The sequence below is a fragment of the Metopolophium dirhodum genome, chromosome 4, assembly GCF_019925205.1.
Source record: "Metopolophium dirhodum isolate CAU chromosome 4, ASM1992520v1, whole genome shotgun sequence".
NCBI lineage: Eukaryota > Metazoa > Arthropoda > Insecta > Hemiptera > Aphididae > Metopolophium > Metopolophium dirhodum.
Genome location: NC_083563.1, coordinates 38,207,403 through 38,228,276, shown reverse-complemented (window position 1 = coordinate 38,228,276; position 20,874 = coordinate 38,207,403). Strand labels below are relative to the sequence as shown.

Here is a 20,874-nt window from a genome sequence, read left to right as displayed (position 1 = left end):
CATTTCGTACCTATAATTTCAAAGAATTTTCTTAATATTAGGTATATGAGTCTTTAGACATTTATAATATTTATAAATTTATTTATTACTCTTTTATTGGTGACGTTAAAAATGTATAGAATATAATGTTTCGTTTTGTGGTTTAAATTACAGGTTAGGACACGGATCACAGATCTGGGGAATGGGGCCACAACACACGTACGATTTTAAATAAATACCTGCATAATTCATTCCGCTTATTTCAACATTCATTGTGTCATCTATACAATCTGAAATTTAATCATAATAGTATTATTGTAAACTAATATAACACATAATTATTCAATGTCACATTTGTAACATAACTGTCCTCTAATGCAGAGATTCAGTGGCTGCTTTATGAATGGACAAGAACAACCTAAAATGTATTATGTTTTAAGTTGATACTGTAGCATGTCATGAATTTCCTATGGCAGTGAGAGGAATAGGCGCAAATAGTAGGGGGGCTAGGGGTTCATAGCCCCCCAATAGAATTTGTATAGCCCCCCAAAAACTAATAATTTCACAACTATAATTTAAAAGTATCATAAGAGTATCAATTATAGACCTGATGTACAGTCCACCCAACTTTCAAAAACTATTTACGCATATGGTGAGAGGGTTGTGTGAGTGCGAGGATTCATAAAATAATTATATATAACTATTATACAACTCAACAGCTGATAATACTTTTCATCGTACAAAGCATTTATTATTGACGGTTTTCTATTTAAATAAACATTTAGATAAGATGATGGTTTTTAAGCTAGACATAATATATGCAAAAGTGTAAGTGATGTATTATATGTATATCGATAGGTAATATACTCATTATAGCTATAAAAAGTAATAACCACAATTCAAAATATTTGTTAGCTGGAGATATTTCACCGTTTTGTTAACTGGATTAACTGGATTAACTAATTTAAAGTACAAAAATAATTAAATAAATACAAATTATAAGAATTACAGTTATAAGGTAAATTTGAGGTGGGTGAGATTAGTTTGCCAGATGAAAAGCGCACAAAGTATCGTATTAAAAATTAAAACAAACTGAGATGAAAGGTTGGGCAAGTTGACGATTTTTTTTTTCATTTTTTTACTAAATATATTTCTAAGAATGAAAACATTAATAAATTAATATTTATCCGTGTTATAAACAGATATCTTAATATGAAATAAAGTTAAAATATTTTAAATTTGTTTTTAAGAACATATTAAAAGTCAATGCTTATAAATTATATTTTTTTAATTTACTTAAAAAAAAGGATATAATAAAATACAATTATTGTTAATTGCAATCAACTTACTTCTAAATCCACACGAACTTAAAATCGCTATTGGATTTCAAAATAATTTAAACAAAATTAAATTAATATAAGCTTGAGTAGGTATTGGTACCATAAAAACTGATTTAATGGTTCACTAATCTCGAATAATGACCAATCATGGGCCACTGAAACTTACTCAACATTACACACGCAATTCTAAAGATACTTTCCTTATAGCTATAATTATTTATAAATACGACAAGTCGAAATTCAAAAGGAAATCAATGTCAATTAAAAATAGATTCGGAATGTATTGTTTTTGTGAATTTGTCAATTAATGGTCATTAATCTGAACTATAATTTAAAAATATACAATATACATTCAAAATTTTTTTAAGTTCCTACCTACTTAATCAACTTCTTCTTTTTCGGGTTTTCCGAACTAGGACCAAGTTGTCGCACAACCATTTCTGTTACTATAAATTATATATTATATAATCCCAGAGTCTTCCAATTTGATCCACCTCCTAATTCAGGGATTCAAATACATGTCCCACGAACAAAATTTGAGGGCACGTGAAAGTAAAAATATTTATATTTTATAACATATACACGTATTATTTTTATTTTTAATATCAAATAGGATCAGAATGTTAGTACTTTTTCAGTATCATTGACGTCTTTCAGAATAATTAGATTAGTATACAGGGTGTCCCACTGAGATCTGACAAAGAAATAACTTTTGTTCTAATTAATATTTTTAAAAAAATTCTTTTAAATATAATTCATAGACAATTGCGCTACATTTTTAGTACACATTTTTTATTTTTTAACACTGAAAATAAAAAACTTAAAAACTGATAAAATAAATTTCCAAAATATCCAAAATAGCCAATTTGTAAATCTGATTTTCAGAAAAATTTATATCGTAAAAACATTTATTTAAGTCAAGTGGCTGATTTTTTACCATTTTTTTAAATATCAATATTCTTGTTAAGTAATATACGATCTAGTTTATGTTAGAAACATTATAATTTCAAAAAATATAAATCATTTTGAAATAATGTTACAAAATGTTCATATAAAATAATTTCAAAATGATTTATATTTTTTGAAATTATAATGTTTCTAACATAAACTAGATTGTATATTACTTAACAAGAATATTGATATTTAAAAAAAATGGTAAAAAATCAGCCACTTGGCTTAAATAAATGTTTTTACGATATAAATTTTTCTGAAAATCAGATTTACAAATTGGCTATTTTGGATATTTTAGAAATTTTTTTTATCAGTTTTTAAGTTTTTTATTTTCAGTATTAAAAAATAAAAAATGTATACTAAAAATGTAGCGCAATAGTCTATAAATTATATTTAAAAGAAATGTTTTAAAAATATTAATTAGAACAAAAGTTATTTCATTTGTCAGATCTCAGTGGGACACCCTGTATTCGTTAAAACGTAGTTAACATACTAATCGCAGTATAATACTATATATTATATTAATATACAGGCTGAATCTTATGTAATTGTACGCGGGTTTTTTTTAACGATCATGGAATTTTGTTAAAACGAAAAAAGATGTTTGTCTTTATTTTTTATAGACAATTTTTTTATAACAATTTCAAAATTCTTAAACACGCAGGTGTACCAATAGCAAAATTATTAATCAACCTTATTTTTTCAAACGGTAATCACTACATTTTATAACTGATTCTAGTAAATCTTTTTTTTTCTGAAAATGTTGATAGTCAAATCATCAATTTTGGTTAGCTAGTTTATTAACTATGATCCTCTAAAGATTAGTAAAATATGCATTTATACTTTTAATTGAAATAATTGGTATAGGTTTCATTTACAAGAGCTAAATATTATTTTCTTATCACTACCTTTTAATACAATTAAATAGTTGAATTATTAATTTAATGACACGCTCAAAAAAATATAAAAAAAATAACATAAACAAAATTGTTGGCAAACATAGTCCATTATTTTTATTTTAACATACGACAATAAAAATCAGTATTATTATTTAAATTTATTATTATAATTGTAATTAATTACTTTACATTTTTATCATCACAGTTACTTTTCTTACAATACCATACATTTGGATTTTTTATTAGATGGTTAAGGTAATAATGGTAAATTGGTTCAAACCTATGGTTAAAATTTCATGTTTATACCACTACAAAAAGAGCACCTCAAAACATTGCACTTTTTTCATTACACAATTTGTTTTAACCCCCATACGTAGGTACCTAAGACATATAATATCAACAATCGAATACCATTTACCAATTTACCATTATAACCTTAGCACCTAATAAAGAATCCAAATTTATGATATTGTAAGAAAAGTAACTGTGATGATAAAAATGTAAAGTAATTAATTATAATTATAATTATAAATTTAAATAATAATACGGATTTTTATGATTTTACATTACCGATTCAACTATTTAAGTGTATAAAAATTTAGTTATAAGAAAAAAATTATTTAGCTCTTGTAAATTAAACCTAAATCAATTATTTAAATCAAAAGTATTAATGCATCTTAAATATTTTACTAATCTCTAGAGGACCATAGTTAATAAACTAGTGAACCAAAATTAATGATGATTTGACTATCAACATTTTCAGAAAAAAGCTCTACCAGAGTCCATAAAAATATAGTGGTTACCATTTTAAAAAATAAAGTTGATTTTGCTATTGGTACACCTGCGTGTTTAAAAATTTTGAAATTGTTATAAAAAAAATTTCCTGTTAAAAATAAAGAAACACATATTTTTTCGTTTTAACGAAATTCTATATAATCGTTCCATAATCGTTAAAAAAACCCACGTAAAATGACATAAAATACACCCTGTATAATATTTTTCATAATTTTATGGCACATTTGAAAAAAAAATGTAAACATTTTGTCACGTAAGGTTAGGTTAGCCAGCGAAAAAAAAACCGTTTTATGTTACAATAATTATTGTAACATAATAAATTATAATTAATACAAACATAATATTTCAATACATATTTTGTTGATCACTAAATACATATAAAATCATCCCAGCATGACAATATTGCACAGAAATAATGCAATCGTGTTATGAAATGGTTGAAAAAGGTATCGCCGATAAGCAGTGTTAGCAATTCTACCCGATTTACTAAGTGTGCATTTTTCAGACCCATGCAATCTTTTTTAGTATGAGTATAAAATTCTTTTTATCATAACTTTTCTAAGTTATTGTTTATTTAGTAATAATTAATTAAAAATAATACCTTCACAATCAGCTAAAAAAAAAATTGTATTATTCGATTGTTGTAAATCAATAAATTAATCCTTACCGCATGCTAATCCTACATTCACTGTAGCAGATGCATGCATAACCCAAACTGTAATTACTAAACATGTAAGCGTTAGTATATGCTGCTTGAAGTAAACCATTTTGAATCAGTATAAGGTATAAGAAGGTTCAAAAGTTTAAGAAATTAATGAGAACGTTGAACTGTAAATGAAATAAAATTTTAGTTCTCGATTTCTTTTATAAGCGACCTGTTTCCATACTATACTGTCTCAGCACAAAATAAACAATATTCACAATACGTTGTTGATTTAATAACAACTATTCGCGGGTTGAGAATGAAAAGTTTCTATGTCACAATATCTAATTGTTCAGTAGAGTGATTCTTAACTTTAATACCTAATGTATTTTTTTCAGGTTAACTTATGAACATATCCATAATTTTAATGAATAAATAAATACAACTATTATCAGATATATTGTTAATATTAAGTATTAGACATCTACATATTTATAAAACCCAAAATACTGAAAAAAAAAGTGTATAAGAATAAATAAGTTCCGTGTATAGAACCTTTTCATTCTTCCAACTAAATGATATACATAGAACTTTTTTCTTTTTTTTGTAATTCCATACAATATTTTTACTTCTTATCAGAGTTACCGACACATGCAACATCAATATTTATAATGAAATTTGTTTTGTTTTACAGTATTACATTTTTTTTTTGATTATCGCTTTCCGTTATAATTACGTTTACAAATTTCAATCGTTTTTGTCAAATATAACGTTATAATCAAAACGTTATTATAACGTTTGCAAGCCCTAATTATACCTATAACTAAAACGTTAAAACCTTTATTTAAGTAATGTATACTTATAGCTTTTGGTACTTGTATATAATATACTAGCTGACCCTGTGCTCTTCGTTGCTCCTAAAAAATTATAACCCTTTAAAAAATCGTGATTGTTCAAATCCTTTTTAACTCGCAGCAGTAAGTGCAATTCAGCCACCCTGGTAGGCAATCCGACTACGTCGGATCGCGGACATTGTGCGACAACATATCAAGTAGATATGTATATCGAATATATAAAAATGTCGTGCCACAGTGTTTGTTATTGAACTCCTCCGAAACGGCTTGATCGAAACTAAATTATGTTCTAATTATTAATAGGTGTATAAATCTCTAATGCAATGGATCAAGTATGATAGAGAAAATCGGAATAATCATTTATCAGACTTAATTGAATACTTTCGGTTACCAATTGTTTCCCATCTATTTTTTGAGTGTACTGTTGATAATGAACCACTTTTGAAGTTAAATAACAATTGTAACTATATGTCTATATAATATTTTTATATTTGATTTTCTTATTTTTTCAAAATATATTTTGTTGGTAGGTAGAAAATATTTAGATGAAGCTTATGCCGTTCATACAGTACTTGGTACTGAGTTAGAAGCACCGAATTTTACTTGTTGCAGTATGTTTTAATTATAAGCAAAATCTTCCTCTTTTGTTTAACATAATCACAAAACAGTGGAAAACTATTCCAATAATTATACCACTAAATAATTATGGTGAAACTTATTTACTCGATGATGATTTGAGTCAAAAACATGACCAGATTTAATAAAATATTGATAATTACTCTTAATACCATCAAGATCAAATATGTGACCATTATCAAGTAAATAAGTTTCACCATAACTATTTAGTGGTATAATTATTGGAATAGTTTACCATTGATTTGTGATCATGTTAAACAAAAGAGGAAGATGGTGTTGGCTTTTTTTTTGGCACATTTGTTCGACTCTTTCAGCCAGCTCATCTCGATCATAGTCTTGCTCCCGTTGCAATTCACGATTGAATGCATCATGCGTGGGCTTCCAACATGAGTAGCTGAGAGAATAGTCAAACGACCAATGTTGGTCACGTAGCGATGGCGTCACGTCAGTGGATGTACACGTCTGATCGTAACATCGACTGATTGAGACGCTCCATGAATATTCAAATTAAAAAAAAAGTTATAAATAAATATTATTCTCAACTCTTATAACCCATAGCAACCATGTATAAACAAAAATGTCTAGCGTAAATCTCAAAATTCCTGTTTGAGCACCTACCGGGGTGATCAATTCCCTTTTTAAATTATCCTATGACACTCACAAAGAATGTGGCTTTCTATTGGTGAAAAAAATTTTGAAATCGGTTCAGTAGTAGTTACAGAGATTACTTTCAATAACGGTAACTAACTCCTCTTTATATATTAGTATAGATTATATACATTTTATTATACTTTTATATTATAACTACATTTAGATGCCTGGTTAATTTAACAGACATACATTTTTTCTTTGGCTTGACGTAAATTTTAAAAGTGTGATGTATCACGAATATGAAGCATACAATTAAATTGATATAATATATGACTAGGATAATTATGTATTTAGACATGTTTCTAACTAGTTTTTTTGTGTATAACTATTAACTATCTTATGTTATTACTAGCAACTCATTTGAAAATATTTAGTAGTATTTTAAAGACGATCGAACAAAGTGGAAAATTTAAAAAAGTTGGTTCAAATGCACACATTGCATTTTCGTTGTGCTTACTTTTGCATACTAATTATTTACTCAAGTGATAAAAATCAACAATAATGTAGGTGCCTATGGAGTTTACGATGCATGGTGAATTATTATTGCATAATATATGAATTGTTACTGAATAAACAACATATTATTATGAACATTGCTTATTGTATTTTTCAAAACACAATATTTTTTGTGCATTTCATATAAAAAAGTTGACATTTGAGCGAGTATTGTTAAAAGTTTTTAAGTTTAGATAGGTGGAATGGATTGGCACAGTGTTACCTCTATCTATATATTAAAAGGCTCATGAAAAGTTGCACATACCTCAGTTGAAAAATATAGACATTGTCACATTTTTTTAATTATAATAGCATTTTTACGAAATTAAAATATTAGTTTGTTGTTAAAAATGCATAATACTTTTTTATTCATAAGCCTTAGATTTCAAAATATAATAGGAGATTCCTCATATTGAAGGGTTATTAAATAGTAGTATTTTTCCAGGAAATTAAAACAAAAGTATATTTCCAAGTATAAGAAATGATAAAACCAGCATATTATGGTGTAAAATGCAAGCATCTGTGGTTACTACTTTGTTAATAGCAACAAAATAAGAAAATCGTTGTATGAAAATTTGTTAAAATGTATTTAGAACACAGTATTGTGACATAAATATTAGTATATATAGGCTAATTTAAAAAGGGCAAATTAGAGGTTCGACCCAAGGAGGTGCTCAAATAACAGGGATTTTGAGATTTACGATCAAAATGTTTGTTTATAAATGGTTGCTGTTGGTTTTAATAGTAATTATTATTTCAAGGCATTTTAAACGACTGGTCCGATCTTGATGACATTTTTTGTGTGTGTTTGAGTGGTTTCCGGTATGATTTATATTCACAATTGGACCAGGTAGGTCCAACCCGTGGATGTGCTCAAACAGGGATTTTGAGATTTACGGTGGAAATTTTTGTTTATAAATGGTTGCTATTGGTTATAGGAGAAATAATTAGTAGAAATGAGTATATTTTATTATTTTATTGGTTTCCATTGGTTAATCTGGCAGATAAGGTGCAAGCATGCATAAAATCGAATTTTCACACATTGCCTACTTCATAAACACATTGCCCGCGATCCGACGTAGTAGGATTGCCTACCGGGGAGGCTGAGTTACACCCAAAAAGAGTTTAAAAATGACAATTTTTTTATAAATTGTAATTTTTTACAAGCGGTGAAGTGCGCGGAACCAGCTAGTTTATTATAAATTATACAGCATGCCTACATAATAATATAATGACTGTTCAAAAAACATGATAGTAAATGATTGTATTAAAACAATCTTTGCCAACTTAATTTTTATTTTATCTAAACTAGTCTGGGTGAAACGGTAATCATATCATATTATAATTTGGGCTGAATGGGTATGATAATTTGGGTGAAACAGGTCACGCCTGTGGGGTGTATACTACTTCGGTTGTTATCGCTGGTACATCTTACTGATCGGCGATCACGACATATATTGCCCGGTGCATCCATGTTGGGTCCCAAGTCATAGATATATAACTAATAGCATTTTAAAATACTTAGGACTGTCTATGATCAATTTAGACAAAAGATATTGTCAAAAATATATGTTTGTATATAATTTATAATATATAATATAATATATATTCATTTGTTTTTTTGCAATTAAAAATACAAATTATTAGAATTTTACAAATATTATGATGTACCTACATTATACAATTATATGTACAATACCCAGAATTAATGTAGAATACATTTTTACCGATACAAAAATAATTTTCTTAAAGACTAATTTTATTTTAATTAAAGTATTATATTATAATAGGTAGGTATGTATTTTTAAAAAGTAAAAACTCACTATTTGTGTGAAATATTTATGCTGTATCTAGCTAGGAATATTAAAGGACAAGAAATAATTAAATAATAAACTTATCGCACGGCAGACAAGAAACGACAACAGGTACAAATCATTCAAAACGTAGATAATCGATCTAATCGATAGTATACGTTTTGACTGGTCAACTGGTTAGGTTATAATAATAAACTTATCGCACGGCAGACAAGAAACGACAACGGGTACAAATCATTCAAAACGTAGATGATCGATCTAATCGATAGTATACGTTTTGACTGGTCAACTGGTTAATTTTAACTTTAGTTAAAAACCCATAGGAACCTGAGACATTTACGCGAAAACGGCTTCACGTCAAAATGGCTTCATGCCAAAACGGCTACGCCAAAACGGCCACGCCAAAATGTCCCATTCCGTCAACTCTTCTATCTGCCAGGGACAAGAGTCCAAGTTTATTCATTACTGGCCAATAATCATGTGGTGGATGTGGAATTTGCAAAATAAATGACGCCGAAGAACAAAAACGCCTCTGGACCCTCTCAATGCAAGAAGAGTCTGCTGCCGTAAAAGGGTCCCACAAAATGGAAGAATATTCTAAAAGAGGCCGTACAAGGGAGCAATATAAAGCTTTGAGAGAACTAGATAGCCTAAATTCTTTAGAAGTGCGTATGACAAAGCCGAGCATCTTTAATGCACGACAGTAAACAGCCTCAATATGGTAATGAAAATCGAGATTTGGACATAAAAAAATACCCAAGTCTTTCTTCATAGTAACAATATCAATGATTGACCCGTTTATCAAGTACGTGAAGTGAATAATATTTCTACTACGGGCAAAAGACATAGATTGGCATTTACCTACATTGAAGCTTAGTCCCATAGAATTGAACCACAAAACAAGAGCATCTAGCTCTTTCTGGTGGGTTATACAATCAGTTATTGGCTCAATTATCCGGAAGATTTTCAAATCGTCAGCAAACATAAAGAACATAGAATCCGGGATAACCTGATTTAGACCATAAACCAAAAGAGAAAACAACAAGAGGGATAAGTTCCCCCCTTGAGGGACACCTGAAGGTACATAGACTGCTTCAGATTTACAACCTAAGACTTTTACATATTGGACCCTATCAGATAAATAAGATTTGAACCAAGAAAGAATGGGCTCCCCAAATCCAGTTTTATATAGAACTTCAATTAGTATTTTATGGTCTACACGATCGAACGCTTTGGAGAAGTCTGTAAAAATAACGTCCACCTGAGTTCGGTTTTCAATGGCCTCCAATATGAAATTATGAAAAACTCTCAGATTCGTAATAGCAGAACGGCTAGGTCTAAAACCGTATTTTTCATCAACTAAGATAGAATTCACTGATGGCTGAATACTCTTCAGGACAAGCAGCTCAAAGATTTTGGCAATATGATTTTGGGTAGTAATAGGCCTATAATTGTTAACATCAGTTTTATCACCAGTCTTAAATACAGGCGTGACTGAGCTAATCTTGAACATGGATGGGAAGGTTCCCGTGTCAAGGAAGCGACGAAATATCAACCATAAAGGAAAGCAGAGAGCGGATCTTATGTTATATAGAAACGTCCCAGGCAGACCATCAGGACCAGCTGACTTAGAAGTTTTTAGCATAGACAAACCCAGTACGACATCATTAGTAGTAAAGGAACAGTTACTTGGAAGGTTAAAATGAGAAAAGGAAATAATAGGAGTTTGGCTGGAAGAGGGAGTGGCATAAACGGTGCTAAAATAAGAAGAGAAGAGGCTAGAAACTGATTCAGGGCCAGAACCAATTTTTTTGTCAAAATGAACTGTATATGGAATCCCATCACTGGATTTATTTTTCCGGACAAAGTCCCAAAAAGACCGAGGATTGGTTTTTAGCTTACACTCAGTTTGAGCTATGAACGATTTATAGCAATTTTTGTATTCATATTTATAGCGTGCTCGGAGATTAGAAAACTCGTTATAATCTCTGGGACAATGGGAAACTTTATACTTGGCATGCGCCTGTTTTTTAGAAATAACTAAAGATTTGAGGTCTTTAGAAAACCACAGTGGAAATTTAGAAGGACAATAACTGACCTCAGGAACAAAATTCAAAACGCAGAAATGTAGAGCATCATACAATGCATTGGTTGCTTGATCAACATCGAGAGACACAATAGTTTCAAGCCAGTTGAAGGACAAAAGGAAAGAACATATGTCCGGATAGCATGCACGACGGAAATTAAAGTATTTATGGGAGTTGTCAAGAAGTGGATGGTCCCGGTCAAAGGGAAATTTGATTACAAGTGCAGGATGATAAGGATCACAAGGAACAGATACAACTTCAGAATTTTCTACCAAAATACTGTAGTTGTTGGAAAACACCAGATTAAGGATTCCCCCAAAATGATTCGAAACCCCATTGAGCTGGAAAAAAATATTGAAAGCAAATATTTCGGGAACACATTGCACTCTAGGGCCTGAAGATGAACAATAGATTAGACCATAATCGTCCATTTTGTTGTATTTCCAACCTAATAACATTAGATACTTGAAATGTACACCATATTATGTTAATATTATCATTTCTTATACTTGATAAAATGTTAAAAATATTTCAACTTGTTTTGAACTGTATCAGGACATTTTTCAGGGTCAAAAAGCTTGAGAATGTAATACAAGGCTCCCGATATACTGTTACAAAGGCAGTTGAAAAATATTCAAAATACCTTTTTTGTTTTATAAGCATTTAAAGTTCAAATGTTGACGAAATTTATCAAATTGAAAATTTACAATTATTTAGTAGTGAAAAATGAATAAAATGTCCAACTTTTAAAGGAAAACCAAAGGAATACAAATTTAAAATAAGGTTTCACACTAGTAGATAATACTATAACCAACAAATCTACAATTATACAAACACAATTTTTTCTTATAGTTATTTCAAGTTCAATTTTGGACGACATAAAATAATAAATAACCAAGAAATACGATTTTATTTATTTTGTTGTAATTTAAAAATATTATTAGTGAGTACTTGGAAATTCTCAAGTATTTTATTATGTATACACTAAACATTTTTAAATAAGATAATAATATGCAAACAATATTATTTAATCTTACGGCCTACCGTATTAATAATAACAATATAAACCCAAGTATAAAATAATATCCTAAGCTGAACGTAAAAAAAAAATCCACCGAGAGGAACAAAATATCCCCATAAAGTAACAAAACGTCCATGGAACAAAATACCACCAGGTGATATTTTGTTCTTGCCTCGTTCAACAGCCATCGCGAACACAGACGCTACCAAAACGTTCCTGCAAAGTTCCCACAATGTTACTACAACGTTCCTATAATTTTACGACGTTACATATGCCTACCGAGTGAAAAACAAACCGTTACGCGACGTTTTTAGCAACATTTATTATACAAATAACACTTATTACGATCATAATATTAAGTGCAATAAATTATAAATATTCAGTTTAAATATATAAAAAAGTTGAGCAAGTGGCAATTGTACCCTCTACTGTACATTTACTATTTAGATGTCGTGCGGGTCACTGTAATGTATTTGTAAATTTGTTCAATTTTAAATGTAACGAGAAACGATTCTAAACTAAGACTATATTATAACTAATAATCTAATATTATAATACTATGATGTATTTATATTGCAATTAAAGACTTAAGTAATAATTTATTTTACTAATAGTACAATAGTTCAATTCTTGACGTAAACATTCTAAAGGGTAGAAAGAACGTCGTAAAAACGCCTGAAGTGTGACAACATACACAAAACATTGCATTTGAAAGTGTCATTGTCATTGTGTGTATAAACTATAAAATTATATAATTATAATATTTATAATATTATCATAGATTAAAATATATACTTAATATTTATTCTATATTTCATTGATTTATCTATAGAATAATATCCACCAGTCAACCAGGTATAGGTTTAAGATGGAGAATTCAGATTTTTTTTTGTAAAATCTATAAGTTATAAATCCTTTAATATATTAAGGTTTGAAATTATTACTGGTTATTCTTGATAACACAGTTTCGTGATTTTCGGTTTATTATTTAATAATGTAAATATTAATCAATCCTTAGGTTCGTCAACTTACCACACTCTCCCCTATACTTGTTTTTTAAATACTTTCAAAATACTTTTTTTCTTTTTACCGTCATATTTCAACCGACATTGTTTTTGTTTCACATATTATTATTATTTTAAAATTGGTTTTAAAATAATATTTTATAATGCTTCTAAGAGTTTTTGAGATTTCATTAAATACGCAGATGAGTGATGTCACAATATCTATACCTTGATGAAGTTTAACTCGGCCATATAATAGGTATGTGACATCTGAAATTCTTGAACCAATTAAAGAATGTATTTATTAATTATTTAATTTAAACGTTTATTAATAATTTTAAGTATACATTTGTGATGAACATAAATGCATTTTAATATACTACCAAAAAGTACTTGTATTGTTGTATAGTATTTTGAATAATTTTAAAATGTAATTGTATTTATACTCAAATACTTTTGAAAGACAGTAATCGAACACGTATTTCAATTTTCAAATACAAATGACACCAAGTATTTAAATAGGTACATATTCTGAATACATTTAAAAAGTATTTTTAACAAGACTGCTAATAAAGATAATAACATATTATATAAGAACCTTAGTAGCTCTTGTGGCTCAACAATTATAATGATATGGTCTTTTGCTGGCCCATCAGTAGGCACAGTATAATATACATAAAATCAATAACTAATAACTACATTATCTATGGGTCTAACAATGTCGGTGCGCAGTTTTCTGGCCAGATAAAGCTGTTATCTACATTTTGAATAAATTATTCACAGACTTACAAATAAAATATTAATTTTATAATTTAAAGATTTGTGAATATCTGCAAACTGATAAATTCCTCTACTGGGTCGTGTCAATCAAATTGTATAGTAAAAATTAGCTTTGGACATATTAATTAGATCTGAAAGAGTAAGGTAGGACTCGTATATGAGTATAAATTAGAGGGGGTACTTACAAAGAGACTATATTAATAGAGTCACATTCACGATCGAACGATGGGAATAATTAATACTAATGTTATATTATATACCTGCTGATGGGAAACAAGTCTATATAATATGTTAAAATAGGACGCTGCAGGTCCATCTCCTGCTCAATTATAAGTGGCGGGACGATATTAGCGACGTGGAATAAGATTTATCATTTTATAAATTACAATAAAATCTTAGCAAAATAATGGTAATAATAATACATGTACCTACCTAATGTTATGAACTAGCTGTTGAGTTAACTGCTTAGCTTATAAGTTGCAGGTAGCAAGACCGTTGGTAGAGGATTTCTTAGGTAAAGTTGACAAAATAATTAGACTGGTTGAAAAGTTTAAGTTGTTTATTAAATTTCTTCTGCATAAAATACTCTAAGTCCAAATTGACAAAGTTGTTATGTTGTCTCTCGTGAAGGTGCTCGTTTGTACATATGGTGTCACACGTCTAATCTACAGGCCGTTTCTGGTCTGGTGTTATAGGGCCTCCTGCTCTCCCATTTCCCCCTAGTCTATCGACTTATCTGTGGACTTCACAGGACGTTGTTTAATTAATTATCGATACATTCCCACGCCTGGTTATTCCAAGGATCGTGTCCTGTTATCGTATTTGCAATATATGTTATACGCCATCCGTCACTAATTAGATACTATGCATTATATATATATATATATATGTATATTTCATAACAATATCTAATATTATATTCATACATTTATGATTCAAATGAAGTTGTAGGACCTATTGAAATGCGGTTTCGATATCGCATTGCCCTCTCATTATATTCCCATAGCCCATAGGTTTTCTAAAGGATATAGGTATGAATTTGATTTATTTAGCCGAATTTCTATGTGCAACTGTTTATCTAGTCTTTATGTTGCCAAATGTAGCCGAAGGCGAAACGATCACAATAATATATCATGTGTATTATTGGGTTCGTTACATTAAAATCTACATGTATATTGGAATATTATAATAATATACTAGCTGATCCCGTGCACTACGTTGCCCGTTAAATGTACCAACTCTATATGACTCAAACTTTGTTCGATTTGTTATTTAATATTTGGTGTATGTTGTTCAAAATTTATCTTAACTTTTCTGTTGCCCGGAATAAAAATTCTGCTTCGCAACAGTACATTATCAGGTAGGCAATCTACCTGCTGTAGATCGTGGATCCCGTGCTGTTTTACGCAAGTGTATGATTTAACTCTAAAGTATCAAAGTTATACCAAGTTTGTCGTTTTTACTTATTTCCACCTACCGTGGATTAATATAATTAATTAGTACAAAATTCTAACCTAACCTAACCGTACTAAAATCCGATGAATAAAAAAAAACCAAACTTAACCCTTTTTAATTTAGCCCATCTTCTAACCATTTGAATATATTTTAATATTACAGGTACTTAACATCAAATGTAAAAAAAATGTATAATGTTATTATTCCCCCCCCCCCCCAAAAAAAAAAAACCACACCCTAAAGCCGACACTTAATTTCCGAAATAAAAACGAAAACGTTGCACGTGAATAGAACAATATAGCGGTGTGTAGTTGACGTTTTAAATTGATCTTTATTTCGTAGTGATATATATTTTACACTACTAGATAGCACAGTTTGTTCCACATAAAGTTTGAAACTACTTAATACTTATATTAATAATATTATTATACTACTCAATACTAAAATAATATAACTATCAATATTAATATGTTCATAAAATCTATGCCGTGCCAGTATTTTGTCATGCGTACTAATAATTATATAGAATAATATGGTTTTTTTTTTTTTGGTGATTTTTATCTGATAACCTCTGTTTATAATTTATTTAGGTCTTAAAATGTAATTTATTACTGTCGAAAGAATAACTATTTTAGTTTTGCATTAGAAAATTATTTTAACTGATCTTTTATCCACCATAGTTTATATCAAGAGCTCTGAAGAAAGTACAAAGAAACTTATTAATTGGTATTGGAAAATTGAAAATGATTTTATTCTTTTTTGTATCTTACTCACTCGACCTGACTCTCTCTTCAAATTATATTTCACCATAGTACTTTTGTAAATAGGTATACTTGTTCTATGAGTTCTCTGAATTATTTAACGGTTTTTTTCGGAAAATTTTAGTTTTACTTTAATTTACACAAAACAAATATCCACTTTATAAAACAATTTAGGGACAAGCTAAATTAAAAAATAAATATGCTTCTAAACATTTTGTTTTTTTGTTTTTTTCGTTTGCTTATGACAGTGCTATTAAAGAAAAATCACGCTGTTCCACAGATATTATATCAGTTCTTCTTTACGTGCTGTGAGAATTTGGTAGTTCTACAGCAATTAATATGGTGCGAGAAAAGTTGTCCCGCGCAAAACAGTTTTTGCCATGTTCTACATTTGTCAGACGGAGACAACACAAGCGGGTGTGACATCCTCTTATTATTACTTATCATTGCGGTTACAGAGAGTATACTATCTTTAATCGTACTTATTATTACATTGCATTTATTATCTTGTAAATAAAATTATTAATGAAAAAAATAGAATACAATTTCCAAAAAAAAGAATATAACGTTATTTTTTTTTTTGATATTTCCGGTTTTGTTGAATTGACCGGTTTTTTAAAAAACCCCTTAATTGAACTTGGTGGTTACCGGTAATTTTTAACCGCTTCTCAAAATGTAAACTTACAAACCGGAAAGCGGTTACCAGACCCAAAATTGGTCATGGTAACCGGTTTCCGTTAAAAACCGGTAACCGGTCTAAAGCCCTGATTTTATCCTAAAAAGTGATGACAGACACGAAAATAAAAAATTAAAAAACACACATTATTGTTAAATCAATACATCGTTCCACTCAGAATCTAAAACTGACTGTGAAAAGCCTTGAAAATTAAATTCAAAATCTCACGTGAGGTTTTTTTGTAGCAATTTATAAATATTGAAAAGACATAATATTCTCATTTTTTATAAGTTTTTGAAGTTAATTTTTACAAAATTCGTCAAAATCATGAAAATGTTAAAAGTTGATTCTCGGGAGTTTAATGCAAGGTTTGTCTTTAGTTGTTCTTACAGAAACCTAAAAATAATAATAAAATAAAATAATATTTTATCTTTTAGACCGCATAGTAACCCGACCGCTAGGGACTGGCTTAAACAGCATAGGTACATTAGAATAGTACAGTTAAGTAGGTATCTAACACTAATAAGGTAATGATTTAATCAAGAGTGTAATAATAGACACATTCATTTAATAATAAAACTCAATACGTTTAAGTTCATTATGAATCGGTCAACATTTACAAGCCATACCTACGTGATAACTGATAAATGCTGATCGACGGTATTTATTAATAAAAAACATGTATGTTGTTGCGTGTCAGTTTGCGGTTTCCGACTAATGCCACAGAAAGCACACTACTGGTGCGCAACGCGTCTTCCGAAACAATTTATTAGTAATTAGTTCAATAGTGGTAATTATTTTACATATAAAATATACGACATTTCGGAGTATACAGTCCACAACAAATAAAAGTATTCGTTTTAATTATTACTTGCTTACCACGTCCCAACAAGGTAGTAGGTACCTACCTAATTTAGTGAACTAATGAATGCATAAAAATATTGTATATTTGTGTAAACTAGAATAAGCAACGAATTGTCTAGTTAAGTAAATTATAAAGCTTGAAATTGACTTTTTATTTTTCATTCCTACATACATCATTATCCCCCGGCCATTATAACGTACATGCAATTTTCAGTTTTGTGAACGGATATTATTGTTTATATATTTAAAAATGTTGTTTTAAAATTATTAAGTAAATTTGTTTTTTTATTTTCTAGATACATATATCTAATATAGTAATATGTAAGTGTTTAGTTTTAGTAGCGTGATTATTAATAGTTTTTAATAAATTAAAACCTGAACATAAAAAACCATTCTCGTAAAATATAAACACTTACAAATAGAGTAACTTAACTCAACTTAAATATTAAGTGTTAAATATAATTTAATTAAAAAAACCCTTTATAATACCTATGACTTACGATTAATATGTACCCATAGTTTATTTAAATTGTTACTTACCTACTTATTTTATCTTTAAAATATAAAGTTTAATACCACAGTGTACCGCTATAATAACTAAAAATATTCTAGACAATTATTCTAGATTCACATTTATATAAGGGCCAGATCTTTGAAAAATCCCTATAATCTATCACCTATGTCCGAGACAAAAAAAAGGACCATAAAATTTGGATATTTTCTTAAAAAGTTTCATGAAATAATTGCATTACCTACATTTATATTTTTTTTGGGCTTTTTGGGTTTCATATCAAAAACGTGGTTCTTTTAAAGCATAGTCTAGGTCCTAGACTCTAGGAGCTTACGAATTCATCTCTTTTTTTCGAAATTACAATCAAACTTCCAGATATATGATTAATTTACTACCGCTTTTGGTAGTTTTAATAGGTGATGCATAGAAGGATATATTTCGTTGTTCTTGATTTATTGACATGTGCGTGTGCGTGCGAGAGTGGCACACGACGGATTCCGAACGTATCTACGTACACTTCGCACACAACCACACTGCGTAACGAGTATAAGACATCGAATTGCCTATACGCGACCCCTTATTAAATCACCGACTTCAATCCCTTTGTTAAATAACAACACTAGATTGTAGATATTATACGTAACAGGTACCAGGGTCGCATAAGCTATCCGCTACCATAATCATCTGCTTTGGTGGCGTGGAGTCTGTGTTGGGATATTTTGTTCCGCAGAATAATTTGTTTCCTTTTAAAACATTTTGATCCTATTTAATATTTTAACAAAATAAAGTAGGATATTTTGTTCCTTATCAAAAGTGAAAAAGTGAAAAGTGAAAAAAGTGAAACAAATCAAAAGTGAAAAAAAAAATCCTAGAACAGAAAAAAATGTCCTAGTTCGACATTTTCTTCCGCAGGGGCTAGAAGGTGCCGAGGTTCATAAATGTTTGTATTACTGCGAGTCAGCTTGTTTTGTACTTAAAATATTAATATTCAATTGCCAATTATACGGCAACTGCACACAGCAAACCGTGTTACCCATTTGTTAATTAGAGTTACCCATTGTCAATAGTTGTAAGCCTACACACAAATACAAATATACCTACACACCTTACACATAACTACACCACATAGATTACTAGAATTTGCGCGGCGAACCCAAACAATTCTAGCTGAGCTATTACACCATTACACACAAGCTACACAGGTCTGTCAGTGTGTGATTAGGTTTGTGATTTGATTTGTAATTCAATCATTGGGTAGAAAAAAGATACAGCGCTGAGATGGACAAAACTTTATTATTAAGTATGTAACGAGACAAAAGTAAATATTTACATTTTCCCATTTTAACGCATACACTCAACATTACTAGCGCGCATCGTGGTGTATCAACACGGAGAATCTGTTATATTACCGTGGACTGACACGCCACCTGTCGACCAAAAAGTAACTATCTGTTGTATATGTCCGGCAATGAGTGCCAAACACATATCACAGATGGCGTGCACCGCGCACCATGTTACGAACCGACGTATATTAGCATTAATTAATGACTTTCGGTTAATTAATACGCACAAACGACAATGAAAGTATGAAGCGCGTCATCAGAGAAGCTGACCACGATGAACACGCGCCAGTTTAAATCATCGAATACCACCACAAGGTGAGCACCCACGATCGTCATTTCTGTTCACGGCGGCAACTGAGATAGTCAGTAAATAGGCTCCGTGAACAGAACCCAAGACACAATAATTCCATACGGTTTTTCCGGTTTCTACGACTTTCCCTCTGTGGCTGGATATGGTCTAACCCACCAGGTCAAACGAGCCGGAACGAGTCGTCCCGCCGCGGCCGCCGCTATTCGACGTCGCCAAATATCGTAAACGTCGCCACACGCCGCCGTCCGATTATTTACTTACTCGCTACCCGTTGAATTATCGTGAACCGCCATCCGATTTTTTTTACATTCCAATATCGTTAAAAGAATGAAATCAAATCACTGTATGTGATATAAAATATAAAAGAAAATACTGTTACTCTTCAAATACCTATAATTGTGTTTTAATAAATAGATAATAATTTATTTTATTTTTGAACAATAAACCTGCGTTGCGTTTATTCATAATTATTACAAGTATATATTAATATTATAATATTTAATATATTATTAATTTATAATTTATACTACCTACTATTAGTAACATACGGTATTGGTTGGATTATTTTTTCTCGAAAACATTGAATTTATTTTAATATGAATTATTAGAGTATAGTATGTATTTATAATGAGTTGTATAATATAATATGTAATTGTATTATATAGTTAAATTTATATTTATCTTCCAACGAGTAAACAAAATATTTATGCAACTGTAAACAATTTCTTAATAAACTGTGTGTTTGTATCGTTCATATAATAATTACAGAAAAAAGTAATCGGTTGTTTGTGATCTGCAAAAAAAAATGGTATTAGATTTTTTTGTGTATGTTCGTTATATTTACCTTCCATGAACGCGTACAGAAATCGATTCGTTTACGTACATAAAGAACAATTTTTAGCCAATAAACCCGTCAAAATTATATTTAAAATACACCAATTTAATAGTATTAATTTTAGCTATGAAAATATTTAAATTTTCTTCCATGACCTAAAACATATTTTT

The 20,874-nt window shown here is 29.6% G+C and overlaps 1 long non-coding RNA gene across 1 annotated transcript; it reads right to left on the bottom strand.

Annotated features, from left to right (window-relative positions):
* Positions 1–215: 215 nt before the first annotated feature.
* On the bottom strand, positions 216–4,780 carry LOC132942372 (uncharacterized). The gene is made up of 4 exons (XR_009664282.1): positions 4,632–4,780; positions 4,566–4,577; positions 1,329–1,355; positions 216–269 (listed from the first exon to the last, which is right to left on the bottom strand). It is a non-coding gene; the product is annotated as an uncharacterized LOC132942372 (long non-coding RNA).
* Positions 4,781–20,874: the final 16,094 nt, after the last annotated feature.